Genomic DNA, 17,518 nt, shown 5'->3' with positions numbered 1-17,518 from the left:
TCATTGTTTCACACGAATCTATCTTGTCTCCCCTTTCACTATTCAAAAACAAAACCACAGACAACTTGAACATAAAAACATGTCTTATTCTGGACTCTCAAAATGTTTATCACAGCACTTGGACCCACAGAGGATGGGGAAGAAATACTGAATTTACTGTAGTTTTATTACTTTAAGTATTGTAGCCAGGAATAACCCACTCATGCATTCATATTTTTAATAATAATTTTTCCACCAAATACCAAATACTTATTAATAACTTATTTAAAGATAAATTTCTGGGTTTGTGTGTAACTATGTTATACACGAGTAAAAGGAGTTCTTCATACTCTTATGGGACAGGAATTTATCATTTCTATTACCCAAATCTTAACACAATATTTAATTTTAAAACTCAACCTGAATAAATTCTATAATGAAAATGGGGGCAAATGATTATTACCTTTTGTGTTTCTATCAAGATTTGATTTGTTCCTTCCTGAAGACCAAGTTTCTTGATATTTCAAGTATCAATTATAAAGACTGATTTCAGAAACAGACAAAAGCAGTAAAGGGAAATAGGTCTAATAGTGATCTGTACATCCAAGTGCGGGTCCTTTCATATGTAATACCTCTTACGCAAGACTGAGAAGAATCCTGCTCTGTCACCGCCATAGCAAATCATGAATGTTTAATATATTTCAGCTTCTGAATGTGATGTTTATCACATCAAATAAGAGTTGATGCTTTAGATGGTTTCTTTGCCACTCAAACAGAAATAGAAATGAGAAAGAGTACCTGTTTGAGGGAGCCCCTCCCTCCCACAAAAAGGAACTACTGATTCCAGAAACAGAAGAGCCTAAAAGGAATATCTTCTACAATAGATCCTCATTCAAAGCTACTTTAATTTACCCAGGTCTATAAAATCTGGCAAACACAAATACCTATGACACAGCTGTGAACCTGGAAGCAAATAAGATCTCAGAACCAAGTAAAAATGACAACCATTCATCTACTTTGCTCTGTTGGGGTAGGTGTGGAAGTCTGTGTATATGCATATACACATGTTTATTCTTAAAACTTCCTGAATCCTTGTGACACTGTGAGCCCGATGCCATCACTGTTCCATTTTACATGTTTGGTTAATCAGCATACATATGTAACTTGTCCAAAATCACAAAAATAGTTCGTAGCAGAACTTAGTTTTATACCAGAACAATTTGGTCCCAGAATCCAAGTTCTTTCCCAATATACTCAATAGCCACCAAGAGTGAATAGAAGTGACTTTTCATCACCTGTGTCTATAGACATGAATACAAATACAAATGTAGGCATAAATTTGTATGCATAAATCTTAGACTTTGAAAAATAACTGAAAGGAAATAAACCAGTAGGATAAAAGTTATAATTTCTAGGTAGTAGTTTATGATTTGTTATCCTTCATATTTTTACATTTTCCAAATGCTCTATAATCATGTACTATTCTTATTTTCATAAAACAACATAGTCAAAAGCAAAATGTTTATAAAAATGCTCAGTAACTGCCCAATGTATCTAAAATTTTGACTGTTACTCTACCATCTTATGGAGCCTTTTCCTGCTTTAATTTTCTCTCTTTGGCACCAGTCACCATTTGTTTGATACATTATGCATTTTCCTTACTTACACTGTCTCTTTTTACCAGCAGAATATTAACTCTCTGAGAATCAGAATTTTTATGTTTTGTTACTGCTGGACTTAGAACAGTGCCTGATGCATTGTAAAATCAATCAGTATTCAATTAAAAAGTACTAATATAATATAAAAGCACTGTTACTTAAAGATTCATACTTGAATTAGAAGGAAATTCCATCTGCTGACAACCCTTTAAATGTGCAGTAACATCTTTTATAAGAAAAGGAACAATTAAGTCCAATTTATCCAGGTCTGACTGTTCATCATGAAGAAGACAAAGGGCCAGCAATCCATTCTTAAGGGTTTCAGTCACTCCTAGTGCATGTGCTTTTCTAAACAGGATGACTTAATTTTCATCCAAGAACAGATTTGATCCTTATATCCAAGAGTTGTCTGAGTATATAGAGGGAAAGAAAAGATGAGAAGGTGTTCACCATTTTGTCTCTGGGTAATCACCAGGATGCAGAAGGCAGAACCATTGATGTTCAAACTGAAATTCTTTTGAGTATCCAAGAATGAACTCCTACATGATGGTTCAGTGATACATCAAACTAGGAAGATTTCAATTTAGGAAATAACAGTAAGCAAGAGTAGTCAATATTGTTTGAAGGAAAAGTGGAAGATGTTCTTTATACAGGGATGAAGAGAAAATGAGGATGAAGTTAGGAAAAGGTATTATGTTGAGTACATGATTTGGGATTAAGAAACAAAATTCGATGCTATTGAAAATAACAGCTAAAATTAAAGGTGTACCTGGGCGCTTGGGTGGGTAGTTGGTTAAGCATCTGGCTTCAGCACAGTCATGATCCGGGAGTCCCAGGATCAAGTCCTGCATCAGGCGGGCTCCACTCAGCTTGGAGCCTGCTTCTCTGTCTGACCTTCCCCACTCTCATGCCTTCTCTCTCTCTCTCAAATAAATAAATAAAATCTTTTTTAAAAAGTTAAAGGTGTACCCTAAAGGTTGCCAAGGACACTAGAACAAAAATTTTTTAAAAAATGGTAGCCAACTGTGTGTTGTTGCTTCCTATTTTAAAAATCAAAGTATGACAAAATCAGCTTTGTTAACCTGTTAGCCTTAGAGCTCTCAAATTGAAACAAAAAATTTAGCGGAGGAGGGGGATGTGGGAGAGGAGGAGGTAACAGAAAATTGGAAATATCAAAGAGAAATGGTTTAGTTTCTTTGACATTCAAGTGTTTCCAGCCAGCACTGATTCTGAAAGATTTCCCGGATTCCCTCCTGAAATCCGATAAGCATTTTACAATTCAGTTTCCACTGCTTTGCCACCTTTACTCTCTCACTGCTCACCTTCACACCTCCAGCACACATGTGCACGCACACAGATTCATTTTATTTGAAAATATGTGTTACTTTAGAGTCACACTTAATTGATTTAGAATAGAAAAATAAGTAAGCCTTTATTTTACTCTATAAAATGGGCCCTGTAAATTGGGAGGAGGGGTAAATTATGCCATGACTATAGATCTTTGTGCTTTTTTGCACATGAAGTAGCATCTAAAAAAGCAAGTTCTTCAAAAAGATTCCTTTTTCCTCTCCCCCTCTTCTTCTCCCTCTCTGCTCCTCTCCTCTTTTCACTTTCTCCCAGTCCTTCACATATGGCACTGGCCAAAGGTACTATATTTCATATACAAAATCAGGTAAGAATAAAGGAAATGGAATTTTGCCAACTTTATTTCCAGGAAATGTAAAATTTTAAACTAGGTTCATTCATATTGAGATTGTTGACATAAAGTTTGATACAGAGATCATTCAGATACTGATGTTAGCTAACTGCTAATTATTGGAATAAAGTCACAGTTCATAGATTCTTCTGGCTCACTCTATAAACCACACAGAGCTATCTGTCATTAATATTTGTATTCATTGTGATGAGGGAGAGTTCCCTCAGCACTTGTAGTTAAGAGTGCTTTTGTCACCAGGATTTATTGCCCACTCAGGTGGAATTTAACACTTACAGAATTCAGAATTTCAATTGGAGAGAGAATCAATACAGAGACTATGATGGCCTTGTAGCATGAACAGAGACGATTCTGAGAGATGGGCCTTTTTGGACCAATGGCAATGATGTTTTAGAATTACTATGGAAATTACTGAAAATATTAGCAAGGGGTACCCTGTTGAACCAGTTAGGTTATTAAACCTAAGGAGTAGGTAGGTTCAGGGTGTGTGCTTCTGGATAATCCTCAAAACAAACAGGTCCCAAATGTAGAGATATGGGACTAAATTTGCCAAAAGACTCATTCTGCATGGAAAAAAATGAAATTAAAATCTCATCTCAGCTTATTGGATTTGGAACCAAGGACCTGGAGCTATGTAGACTCACATAAGGCAGCAACATTTACTGTCACCCTGAAACTGAGCTCCTTTTGCTTTTGATGTGAATAAAATATCTGTTCTACAGATGTTACTTACAGTTTCTACTAGCCTACCTCTTCATCTAAGGAACATCACAAATTAATATGCCTTAACCCCTACTATAAATGCAGTATTTTAAGGACCGTCCTGGTCGTGGCTGAATGGACCAGAAGTAGGAACTTGAACTTTAAAAGACAATCTCTTTTCTCCTTTGAGACTTATGGTATCATCTTTCTTTGAGAGAGGAGTTAACTCAATTGGTTTCCTCTCCCTTTTTTTTTGCAATGTATATTCGGGAACATGAAGAAAGCATAGTTATCAATAAGAACTGAAGCTGACAGGAAACTTGAAGAAAAGAGAAATTCATTACGAAAGAGTAAAGAGTATAGGTTGCCTCAAGAATATGAAAACAACCCAAAGACACATCTTCAAAAAGCACAGACTTGGACCATCTTAAAATCTGGATCGTGCCCCCACAAGGAAGTTCTAACCTCCAATGTGACAGTATTTGGAGACAGGACCTTTAGAGTGGTAATTAAGATTAAATGAGTTCATATGGATGAGGCACTCATCTAGTAGGGCTAGTGTCCTTATATGAGCAGGAAGAGACACTGAGGATGAGTGTACACAGAGAAGAGGCCATATGAGTACACAGCAAGAAAATGGCTCTCGACAAGTCAACGAGAAAGGCCTCAGGAGAAACCAAACCTACAATACTTTGATCTTGGACTTCCAGCCTCTAGGACTATGAGAAATCAATTTCTATTATTTAAGCCATACAGTCTCTGCTATTTTTTGGCAGTGCTAAACAGAACCCTGATTAATAGAGAGACCCTAAAATGGGCATCAATTAAGGTTTGCACATGGATGACCTGATGAGTTTGTGTTCTGCCATTATCCAACTGGATGATTTAAGGGAGGCTGTTTAGTCTCTATAGATCATACCCTCCTCATCTGGATGATGGGAGAATTCTGTCTCTAAGATATTCACAAATTTAAATTTAATGGGGATGATGACATTCCTAATTATTCCAACTCCCCCAAATTTCCCATTCTCTTGATAAATGCATTTAACAAACTCCTTGTAATGTAATCTAATGTAGGACAAACATCCGGTTATATCATTTCTTCTTGATTGACACATGCATATTTTGGTTCCATCAGTTGAGCTGTGAGAGTCTTGAGGGAAGATTCCAGATCATGCATTTAGCTAGTCATTTAAGAAATATTTATTGAATATATCCTATGTGTAAAGCACCACTGACGGGAATAAAATTATAAAGAGGATGCGTGTGACAGCTTCCTTCATGGGAGAGACTAACAAGCAAGATTACGTAAATTAACTCAGAACTATAGCCATGAAGAAAACATGAAATAATTAGTATTTGGAGAAAAACAGTGTAATTTTGTACAGGAATTCACAGGAAGGTAATTCTTTCCCCCAAAGATCAAATTATTAGGAGATAATCTGATGATCTGAGGCATATATCAGAAGCACACTTCATTCACACAGTTGAAGTCAGTGGTAGGGTCAGTCCTAGCGAGCATGAGTTCATAATTGCTACAAGGCCACCTGCTTAAAAATCTGCAGACTTTGCTTGATGTGGGTCATGCCTTTAAGATAAACTGACTTGCTCAATGAAACAAGAGGGAAACAAGTTAGGTATAGCTGTTTTAGAGTTCATAAAGAACAATCTGAATCTAAACTACTTAAACCTTCAAAGCTTTACTTTTCACAACTGAATGATGAAAAAACACTATCTACCTTGTATAGTTATTGTGAAAATTAGAGATCATTATACACAAAACTCCAAGCAGACTATTTAACATTCAGCAGGCACTGAAAGTGTTTATCACTCTTATTTTATTATTTTGTTTCAAAGCAAATATGGCAAAATGATGATGATTGATTGTGGAGCACCATTGTGGAGCACTATCTTGAGAATGATGCAAGTCTGTGACTTGACTCAAGATCCAGGAGCATCGGTGAGAGAAGCTGCAATCTGAGTCACATTTAATCACCATCCTCATAATCACCATCCCTATTGGAGGAGGGATCGATTGAGATAGTAATGTACAATTCCACTAACTCTCCTGAATCTGTGAGTTAGGCACTGAGTAAAAGAAAATCATTGGCAATTGTTCAGCTAAATTCTAATGGTGATAAGAGAGAATTAAAAAAGGTATTTTACAAAAATCTGGCACAGAGCTCAGTACTCCCAGGCTGAAGCAGAAGACAACTAGTTATGGAGAGGAGATGGAAATATTAAAGAAATAGAAGCTTATTGCAAAAAGAAATCAGAGTGCCAAAGCACAAGGTAAATATTTATTGACAGTTTTGTAAGTGGTTCCCACTGTATTACCTAGGACATACTTAAAGTAGTTGGAACAATATTTTCAGAAATATTACCTTCTAAATCATCAGCAAATACCAAAGTTGGCAGCTGACGCTGGAAGTCTAATTGCCATCTCTTTGTTTTCCCTTAAGAATAAATATGTTTATTGCAAATGTTCCCTATTCTTTTTGCCTGGCACTCATAAGGGAGAAGCATGAACAACAACAGTTCAGCTAAATCATTACAATTACATCAACAGTTATATTGCAAATGGCTGATCCAAGTCACATTTCTGTGTTAAATGCAATAATGTTTTATTACAAATATTACGATTAAAAGTAGGTCTCTTCAAAATGTGTAGAACAAACTGTGTGGAACAATAAAATGTCATCAGGTATTTGAAATGAAAAATAAATCTAATATTCCCAAACTTCTGCAATTACAAAACATTCGCAAAAAGCACCCTTGGGCCTTTCTTCCCAAGATGCTGGAACTCTTAAACACTCATTAAGAATCTGGATACCTCTCATTTCAAACAGCAGCTTTTCATTACACAGAGTGTAAGCACTGACCTCTGATATGGTTAAGCCAAACTTCAAATTAAATTTAACTGGCCTTTTCTGGCTTCTGGCAAACAAGTATAAAATGCGGTCACATCCTAAGTGTGAAGCTAATAGGATAAAATTTAGGGGTGAAGTTGCATTTACACATGTAATGCAAGAAATTGTCTTTTTAATGAAGTATAATTGACATATAACCTATTAGTTTCAGAGGTACAATATAATAATTCAATATTTCTATATATTGCAAAATGATCACAATAAATATAGTTAACATATGTCATAATAGGTAGTTACAATTTTTTTTTCTTGTGACGAGAACTTTTAGATCTATTCTCGTCGCAACTTTCAAATATGCAGTGTAGTATTAACTGTAGTCACCATGCTGTACATTAAATCCCCATGACTGATTTACTTTATAATTGGAAGTTTGTACCTTTCAACCTTCTTCACCCATTTTGCCCACCCAGTCCACCCCCTTAACCCCCTGCATCTGGAAATAAACAGTCTGTTCTCTGTATCTATGGGCTCCATTTGTTTAAAGTTTCACATATCAGTGAGATGATATGGTATTTGTCTTTTTCTGTCTGATTTATTTCACTTAGCATAATGCCTTCAAGGTCCATCCATGCTGTTGCAAAATTTCCTTTTTCATGGCTGAGTAATAGTCGTGTGTGTGTGTGTGTGTGTGTGTGTGTGTTGGTGTGTGTGTGTGTATACACACCACACTTTATCCATTCAACCAATGATGGACACTTAGGTTGCTTCCATGTCCTGGCTATTGTGAATAACGTTGCAATGGAAATAGAGGTACACATATATTTTGAGTTAGTGTTTTCCTTTCTTGGAATAAATACCCAGGAATGGAACCGTTGGATCATGTGGTAGTTCTATTTTTAATTTTTTGAGGAGCCTCCGTACTGTTTTCCAGTGGCTGCACTAATTTACATTCCCACCAACAGTACACATGGGTTCTTTTTCCTCCATATCCTTGCCAGCACTGGTTTTTTATTGTCTTCTTGATAACAGCCATTCTAAGAGGTGTGAGGTGATATCTTATCATGGTTTTGATTTGTATTTCCCTGTGGTTAATACTGTTGAGCACCTTTATATGTACCTGTTGGTCATCTGTACGTCATCCTTAGAAAACTCTTTTCAGTTCCTCTGTGCATTTTTTAATTAGAGTTTTTTCTATTGAGTACATATTTTTTTCATATATTTTGGATGTTAACTTCCTCAGATATATGATTTGCAAATATTTTCTCACATTCTGTAAGCTGCCTTTTCATTTTGTTGATTATTTCCTTTGCTGTGCAGAAGGTTTTCAGTTTGATGTAGTCTCACTTGCTTGTTTTTGTTGCCTTTGCTTTGGTGTTAAATTTAAAAGGTCATTTCCAAGAGCAATGTCAATGCAGAATCTTCTCTTGGTATGCAATTAATACTTATTCAAGACTGTCACTGCACAAAGATATCAGGTATCCAATCAGTAAGAAAAGATGTACCACAAACATTTATCACTTGTATATCTACTCCCAGAACTCCACTGAAATAAGAGTAAAAAATACAAATAATTATTAATCTGTGAGATCAAGAATACATGATGAGAAAATGTTAGCACGGCAACTGGAATGAACTTTTGGAACACAGAAATAAGGTGAGAGAGGAAACTAACAAAGTGGAGAAAGCTTCCAATTAAAGCATGCACAGGACACTCCATGAGGCCTTCACTAAGAGATTCAGCACACTGATGCGTCATTCACTGTGGAAAGCCAGGTGACTCCTAGAGCTAGAATAGACTGACATTAGATCTACAGAGAGGTTCATACACCAGGTGCTGTGGTGCAGTTAACAATTTGACTCCACTACAATGAAACTCTTTGGACTCCAACTACAAGAAATTATAAGAATAAATGCGTGTTGCTTAAGTCACTAAGTTTGTGGTAATTTGTTACAGCAGCAATAGTAAATGAATATACCATATAATGTAATGCCAATCAGCAATAAAAGGGATGAGCTATTGATATAAACAATACAACTGAACATAAAAATAATTGTTGAGTGGACTAAAAGGATAAAAAGGAATTTATATTATGCCACTTTCATAAAATTCTAGAAAATGCAAAGTAATCTAAAATGATAGAAAGTACACAAGTGGTTGTTTGGAAATGAGGGACAGGTAGGTGCAGGTAGGACATGTTGCAAAGAAACATGAAACAACTTTTGGGAGTGAACTATATTTTCATAATATTGATTGTGGTTTTGGTTTCATGGGGGCATACACAGTCAAAACTTATTAAATCATACACTTTAATTATGTGCAGTTAATACTATGTCAGTTACACCTCAAAACTTTTACAATTAAGAACATGTATGTAGGGGGTATATATATGTATATATGCACACAACATATATATATACACACACACACACACACATGCACATATGTGTAAATGCACACACACATAAAGTGTATATATAGACATGAATGAAAACAAAAAGAAAAACAAAACCCCAAAGCTCCAACATTTATCCTACAGTAGCTTAAGGAAAAGAAAATGAGTAAAATTAAAAATCAGAGAATCATTATAGAGCTAACACAGGAAAACCTCCCAGAATTAAAGGGTATCACTTTATAGACCGAAAGAAGAAGCTCACTAAGTGACCAGAATAATGAATAATTAGAACCACGCTAAAACTCACAATTATGAAATTTCACACAAGACCAAGTTAAAGAGTAGAACTTAAAAGCTTAGAAGAATTGGTATTGTGTAGGAATGAATACTTGGGAGGGAGGGGAGCAAAAAGAAAAGAAATAAAAAGTCACAAAAGAGACTTGGTTTGAATCCAGAATGATAATAGGCTATTTGAAAGCAAATCTATCTGTTGGAAGTCAGCAGCAGAATAATGACATAAAAGCTTTGAGAAGAAATAATATCCATCTTAGAATTCTTTATCCAGCCAAGGATTCAATCAACTTTTCCGGTAGGAAAAAAAAAGAAGACATTTTATGTATACAAAGGCTCAAAAAATTAACTCCTAAAACACATTTTCTTAAAAAAGCTATTAGAGAATGTCCTAGTAGAGGATGGCAGCAAATAAAAAAAAAAAAAAAAAAAAAAAGGAAAGACACAAGGTCAAGAAATGGAGATCTAATATAAGAAAACTGGAAAGAGAAGTCCCAATATAGACAGCTCTGTACCAATCCTGAAATTTTAACATTTCTCTTTAGAACAGGAGACAGGTAAGATGGAGGGGCGTCTTAAGGAAAATAAGTTATAGTTTCATGTGTTTCAGTGTAAGGAAGAATGACTGCTAGGCATTTGATAAATTATTTTTGAACATTAAAAAATTATGGAAGAGTTATGATGAAAATATAGCAAATGTAAAATTTTTAAGAAAAATAAGAAATCTTACCTGAAAGGATATTAATCTTAGTAAACTACTCACCACTTCACGAAGCACTAAACAATTTTAATGTGAAAATAATATACATATTAAGTATTGATTTAATCGAGATCAGTACTGCTTTATCGGGAAAATAATGAAGCAGGGATTGCAGAGGTGACGTAGTGGTAGTATGAGAAGTTTAATGTCCACTAACTCGACAGAAAATCAATAGATATTTTAATGTAACAAAGACTGCATCATAGGTATATAATTTAGAAATTCTAAAAGTCCCAGAACAAACATTAGTAAATAGTAAAGCTAAAGAGACTGTTTCTGGGAATAGAGCCTAGGGAGTGCAAAGGGGTGGGCAGGATATTGCCTTTTTTTTTTTTTTTTTTTTAAGTTTTGTCACTCTTCCACTGTGTTTTATACCATGACTATATATATATATATGCTTTAATTTTTAAAAAATGTTTAATGAGAAATCAGCAATGGTTGTCTTAGCAATACCTCCTAAGTAGTACAGCTCTGCATGAGTCTTTATCCATATGCTGAATCATTTATTTTCAGAAAAATATGCTTCAGGTTCACAGAAGAAAAAATAGCTAAACATTTTTAATAGAGGTCTCAATTTTATCACCCTTGCATAGCAATTTTTCAAAAATAGAATGAAAAGTATCTACTGTGTGTCAGGCACTTTCAATTTTGGTGATAAAAATTAATTAAGAACCTGTTCTCAACAGATTATAGTCTATTGGTGGGTGGTAGTGGCAGCAAGCACACAGAAAATGAGAATTCATTGTGATTATGTTTAAGGAAGTAGGGAAAGTAGACAGGTTTAGTTCTAGAGAAATTTAAAAACTGGAACAGCTTCAAATTATATAGGAAAACTTCTTGGATGGACAAATGTAAATCAAGATAATGAAGGGGGGAATGTGTGAATGATCCAATATTTACTGAACAGCAAGCACAGGCCAGACCATTAGTACAATTTAAGACAGAATATAGACCTTTCAAATCACTGAAGCTGAAAACCAGCAAACTAAATTTAATACAGCAAAGACAGAGAGCATCGGGAATAGTAAACATAAAATTCAGGGAGCATTAAAGAAAATGAAAAAAAAAGAAAGGCAAAGCACATTCATTTTGACAAATATCCATACATTGGTAATGTCTTCAATTAAATTTCTGAGAGAATTCTGGGGAAGTTGCTTGTTAAAGATTAATCCCCTCTCTGAACCCCCACCCCCCCACCCCAAAGGCCAAGGAGATGAGAGGAAGAGAACATGAAAAAGTAAATGAATGATTCTTCATTCCTAACTCAATGCTAGAAACTAGGAAAGAATTATGGAATAGACGAAGCCAGATTAAATAAAAATACCTATTTATCTTTGGTGCTGTATTGCTGCAAGAAAGTTGAAGGGATTTTGGTCTGAGTTCACTATTATCCCTTGTCTGGAAAAGCAAGGCCAAGTGGACAGGGCAGATAAGAGAGTGCTTGCTATCCTTCATCTCTAGGTATTAACAGATGAAAAGCTATAGCCCAGGTCAAGTTTGTCCATCCCAAACAGAAAAAGCAGACTTTTTCACTGATCCTCCTGGGTTTTTCTTGATATAGGAGGAAATAGAAACAAACGAATTGAACAAAAACACAATGTGCCTAAAGTAGAAACCAAGCCAAAAAGAAATTTTCATTAGGAAATGTGGCCAGAAGCATAGATGACTGAATAAACACTTTAAAAAAATGAGCACCTACAGAGTCTGCCTAAAGACCCACTTCAGGTCATCTCAAGATTTCTAGGTCCCTGAACTGGGAAACAAACCGAGAGCAGTCATCCCCCTTAAGACCTAATTGGAGGGTGGCAAACCTGCAGTGATTGTGGGGAATCCTTTCTAACTGCTTTGGGTTAAACACCTGGCTATATAGATGTCTCCTTCCTCAAGGAGGAGGATTAGAAATTAAGTTATAGGACTAATGAAATGTTCTTTTTTCCCCCAATGTAAGAAGAAATACGTTTCAAAGGTTGCAGAAGAGAAAAACTTTGAATAAGATATGCTACAATAAACAAAATGTAGACAGAATCTGCGATTTCCCCTTAGATAAAAACAAATTCCTAAAAAAAATTATGTTACAACACATCAAAATGAAAATAGAACTAGGTAAAATAAAGACATAATTTAGGGTTAATAATTTGTTGTCAACGTTAAAAATGCTTTTTGAAGAAATAAAGAACAGAATCCACCTATGGAAAGACTGAGTGATTGGTAGAAAAGAGAATCTTAAGCAGCACTGCCAGAATGTAGGGGGTGAAAATGACAATAAAAGAAAGGGAAGATAAATTGATTTGGAAGGTGTATATCTCCCTGAGTTTATGAACTCAATTGTGAGGGTTAAATAAAGAGGCAAGAATGAAAGAATCTGAAGTAGTAATTAAAGCAATGCTACAATAAATTCCCTGGGCTGAAAAAAGATGTCGGAGTTATAATATTTAGGGAAAACTATTCCTGTCTTAAGTATCCCAGAGTCAAAAAGTTTTCATTCACATATGAAGGTATCAAGAGAATGTATTCCACCGAATAAATCTGTATCTTCTAAAAAAAGAAATCACAAAGTTATACTCTTTTCAATTGGGAAAATTATATATATATATATATATATATATATATATATATATATATATATATATCCCCAGAATGTGAAACTTGTTAAAAAAACACTGAAGATGGATGCACCTACAGATAAAATTAAACTTGAGTAATGATAAACTAGAAAAATGGTAAATAAACTAAGCCTAAATAGTGATAAACTAGAAAAGCAAAATCAAAGTATTTTAAAATTTGTAGAATGTTTTAACAGGCACAATTTTTTAAGGTAATGATGTTTTTCCAAATTTTCTACAAGGATCAGGTTATTTGAATATTAGAAAACAATTTTTAATTTAGGGCATGTGCAAATAAACTGCACAGATCCAGTTCCTGCTAAGCAAACTATTCAGACCTGGTGAGCAGCTGGAGCTGGTAACAGGCCCTAGACCAGCAGGTGACAGGTCTGCACTCTTGCAGGACCCACCACACCATCCCCCACCCCGATGTTGATGGGTCATCCTCTGCTGATCAGCCTCACTCACACCTCCCAAAGGTGAATGGACATGGCTTTTTACCCTCATCCACCTTCCTTCTAAAAGAGTCTGGAAATTGGGCTCTTGGTATGAACAGTGAACTGGCTTCGACAGTTTGGGTTGCTTTGGGGGGTTTCTCCACTCAGTTGCGTCTGCTGTTGTTTTTTATCCCCCCTCTATGCCTTCTCTTGTTTCCATTCTCCTCTACTCTTCCCTCTCTTTCTTTCAGATTTAATGACATTCTAAGGTAAAGTGGGCATTGCCAGGAGAATATCTCTGCTCCAGTAAGAAAGGAAGACATTATTCTTAACTACTGGTTTCTGCTACTACCAGGGCTCCCACAAATACTAAAGATTTTTTCTTCACTGGCTTATTAGTTTTTTAAGAAAATTCTCATTCCTCACATGGCTTATATCAGGAAGGATGGGTTACTACTGAATAGTACCAGGTATTAGGTAGAGCAAACGAGGAAATGCTTGTTAAAAAACACAGTAATTCCACGTACTTGAGGTGTGTGTATTACATGATCCTTCTATCATATTTTTGAGTTATATACTATAAACAGTCTTGTAAGTGTAAGACATTATTAGAACTAATATATTACCATTTTTTATTTTAAGTAGGTCATAGAAGGAATATCTAAACTTGGATTTTAAATTTTAAATGTAGTTTTTTTTTTTTAAGATTTTATTTTTAAGTAATCTCTATACCTACCATGGGGCTCCAGATCAACCCCATGATCAAGGGTCACGTGTTCTACCGAGTCAGCCAGGCACCCCTAATTTTAAATGTAGTTTAAAGCTCAACTTCAAGGATCAAACTCTAAGCTATGTTAAGGTAATTTTGTGACTGGTACTAAAATGATGCACCGATTTAGTGCATGTTAAGAATCAAAATAAATTGCTTGAGTTGGAAGTATAATAATGTGTCTAAGTTAACCACCTAAACAGTATATCTTATTAACATAAGAATCCACTAATAATAATAACAATAAGCCCATGATTTCCTTTCTAAGAGTCTCATAAACATTTCTCTGTGCTTACTTAACAATCACAGGCCCTCCTTGGTAACAAGTTTTAAAATGAAGTGAAAGAAGCACAACCCAATGATTTCATAAGAGCCACCACACACCTCTCCTGAAAACCCATCTCCTCATTTTAGGTTGGAGTCCCTTCTCCTATTTCCATGTCCCTTGGTTGCAGGTCATCAGCGTTCTCACACCCCTCTGTCACCTGTTTGCCCAGCTCTCTCCTTGTTAGGACGCTAGATCTTGGAGAGTAAAGGCCCCTTCTGATTTTTTTTTTCCCTCTAAATCCCTTGTATCTTCCACAGTGTCTAGTAAAATCGATGAATGAGTAAATCAATTAAAATATGAATAAATGAGTGATTGTGTTATATAATTCGAGTCATTCAAAACCTGGTCTTCAGGAACTCAGAAGAGTTAACCATAAATATATAATGAATAAAAGTTAGGTCCAAAGTTTAATGTCTGGAGCACCTGGGTGGCTCAGTCGGTTGAGCATCAAACTCTTGATTTTGGCTCCAGTCATGATCTCAGGGTCCTGGGACTGAGCCCCACATTGGGCTCCCTGCTCTGCAGGAAGTCTGCTTCTCCCTCTCCTTCTGCCCACCCCTCTGCTCATGTACTCTCTCTCTCTCTCAAATAAATAAATAAATACTTTCTTTTAAAAAGTAGAAAAATGTGCCACCTTGTCCTTAAGAGATTGACTAAGGGAAGAACAAACTCCCGCAAAAGAGTGTAAAAGAAGTGATACTGACTTGTTCTCACCACGGGTATAGGTAGAGATGAATTCTGGATTCTATAACAAGTCTGACAACAATATTTCATTTCCACATGAACTCTGTCCTGGGAATGCCGTGTAAAGAAGTATTTTGAAGTCAGGCGTTGACTTGCACAAAAGAGGGGGAACGATTATTTAGAATACAGTCATCACTTGCCTTCTCTGCTCCACAGTATCAATACTGCGTGCGTGCATTGACAGTGCAAGAATTTGAAGCTTCTGTATGCAACTACCATCTTGTACTAACTCCTTATAAAAATTAGATATTGGGAAATGTTATTAAAAATATTTCCAAAACATTAATATAGGCAGTGCATTTGGATTTCAATGCTGGATCAGCTCCCTGGAGTTATCCCAAGGACAAAGCTGACTGTAGCTGTTCTTAAAGCTCTCTTGCTTCTTTTCCAAAATTTTAAGTGATTCCTTGACCATAGGAGTACTTTTATGATTAAAGCAGGTGTCCAAACTGATGACAGCCAGTAGTTTCTTCAATAAAAATGGCTAAGAGATACTTACAGTGTTTCAACAGAGGTATTAATGGAAAAGAATATAAATTTTAGCAAAGATTCCTCAGCAGATGTCAAATTTTATTGAATGTTGTATTTTCAATGTTTAGCATAGTGCCTGGAACATAGGAGGTCTTCTGTAAGTATTTGCCAAAACACATAATTGTGGGGCCTGGGATATGCAGCATCATGATTCCTGGTCCCCTGTCATTTCCCATTCCAGTACAAACAAACTTAGGACTCAATATTCACATCCAGATGAAATAACAACAAATGTTAAAATCCAGATTTGAGAGGGCAGTATAGAGGATACACTAAAGGGAATGGGTATTCTTGGAGAAGGTGGTTTAGAACAGCATGAGAATGGAAGACAGTCTTTCTGAGATAGTAAGAAAATCTTCATAGATTGTCACCATCCTATAAAAAGTGAAATATAAGCTGTAACAGAAATTCTGATTCTTTGTTGATATCCCTGTTGTATCTTGTAACTGACTGAATTGCACAAAAGGTCAAAATCCTTCCACTTTGCATGACATACAAAGATTATATCCTGAAATATTTACCATAACTATTCATCAATATGCTATTTTCCCTAATCCGATTTTTTTCAGGGTAACTAATGGCAGAGAGAAGCTACTCTCCCTAAACCTAATGTATCTCATGGCACACTAGCAAGTCTATGGGATTTGATCTCATATTTGCCGAATATTAGCTATGTGGCCATGTGCAACTTCCTTCACTTCTCAGTCTGTTTCCTTATCTGCGAAACAGACTTTTGCCTCCAAGTGTCAATATAAGAATTATGTGATAGAACATATATACAATGGCTAGAACACTGATGGACACACAGTAGACTCTGAACTATGATCAGCTCCTTTCAGCCACCTTGAAAAAACCTCTATAGGGAACAAGACATGCAGCCATATTGGGTTCAAATTCCAGCTCTGTTAAACCCCTGACATTACTAAATGCTCATCTTATGTTACTAAGTAAACTATCTGTCACACTATGCCTCAATTTCCTTATTGTAAAATGGAGTGGGTAGTACCTGCTTTGATGGATTTTTGAGAGAATTAGATGAGTTAATGCGTATCAAGCACACAGGGATGAGCCATCCACAGTAAGCTCAGTTACAAACCTTCCATGCTTGAAGACAGGTATCTTTAAAAGTGTTCAATGAACACATGATAACATCTTTGCATTTACTGAGCAGTTAAATAGATTTAAATCTGACAAAATTATTCTTGGCAGAAATAAAATTCAAATATATTAAGCTTTAGAGCTATTGAATATCATTCACGTCAAGGATTTTTTTTTTAAAGATTTATTTACTTATTTATTTGACAGAGAGAGACAGCGAGAGAGGGAACACAAGCAGGGGGAGTGGGAGAGGAAGAAGCAGGCTCCCAGCGGAGGAGCCTGATGTGGGGCTCGATCCCAGAGCACCAGGATCACGCCCCGAGCCGAAGGCAGACGCCCAACGACTGCGCCACCCAGGCGCCCCACACGTCGAGGATTTTTAACTAGGCTGAAGGAAGGAATAGCAGATAATTTCAAAGAAGCCTCGAATGCCACATTTCCAGTTGGCTACAAAGGGTTGTTTTTCAAGATTGGGTCTGAAGCATAGAAAAGTTCAAAATCTCCCCATCCCTTTTTCATTTTTTGATATCGAATCATGCCATTCTTAAAAATAATGCAGTACTCAAGCACCACGCAGGGTTCCGATTATATGAAGAAAAAATTATAAGAATTAGGTCTTAAACATTATATTTAGATAGAAT

At 35.8% G+C, this 17,518-nt stretch overlaps 1 protein-coding gene across 1 annotated transcript in view; it reads right to left on the bottom strand.

The window, feature by feature from the left end:
• The window catches only part of ANO3 (anoctamin 3), a 394,322-nt gene that overhangs the window by 231,928 nt on the left and 144,876 nt on the right, over positions 1 to 17,518 (bottom strand). The gene's annotated exons all lie outside the window — the stretch shown is intronic.

Source organism: Ursus arctos, unplaced genomic scaffold (assembly GCF_023065955.2).
Source record: "Ursus arctos isolate Adak ecotype North America unplaced genomic scaffold, UrsArc2.0 scaffold_23, whole genome shotgun sequence".
Classification (NCBI taxonomy): Eukaryota; Metazoa; Chordata; class Mammalia; order Carnivora; family Ursidae; genus Ursus; species Ursus arctos.
The sequence above is the reverse complement of the archived record's forward strand: the minus strand, read 5'-3'. Positions and strand labels throughout refer to the sequence as shown.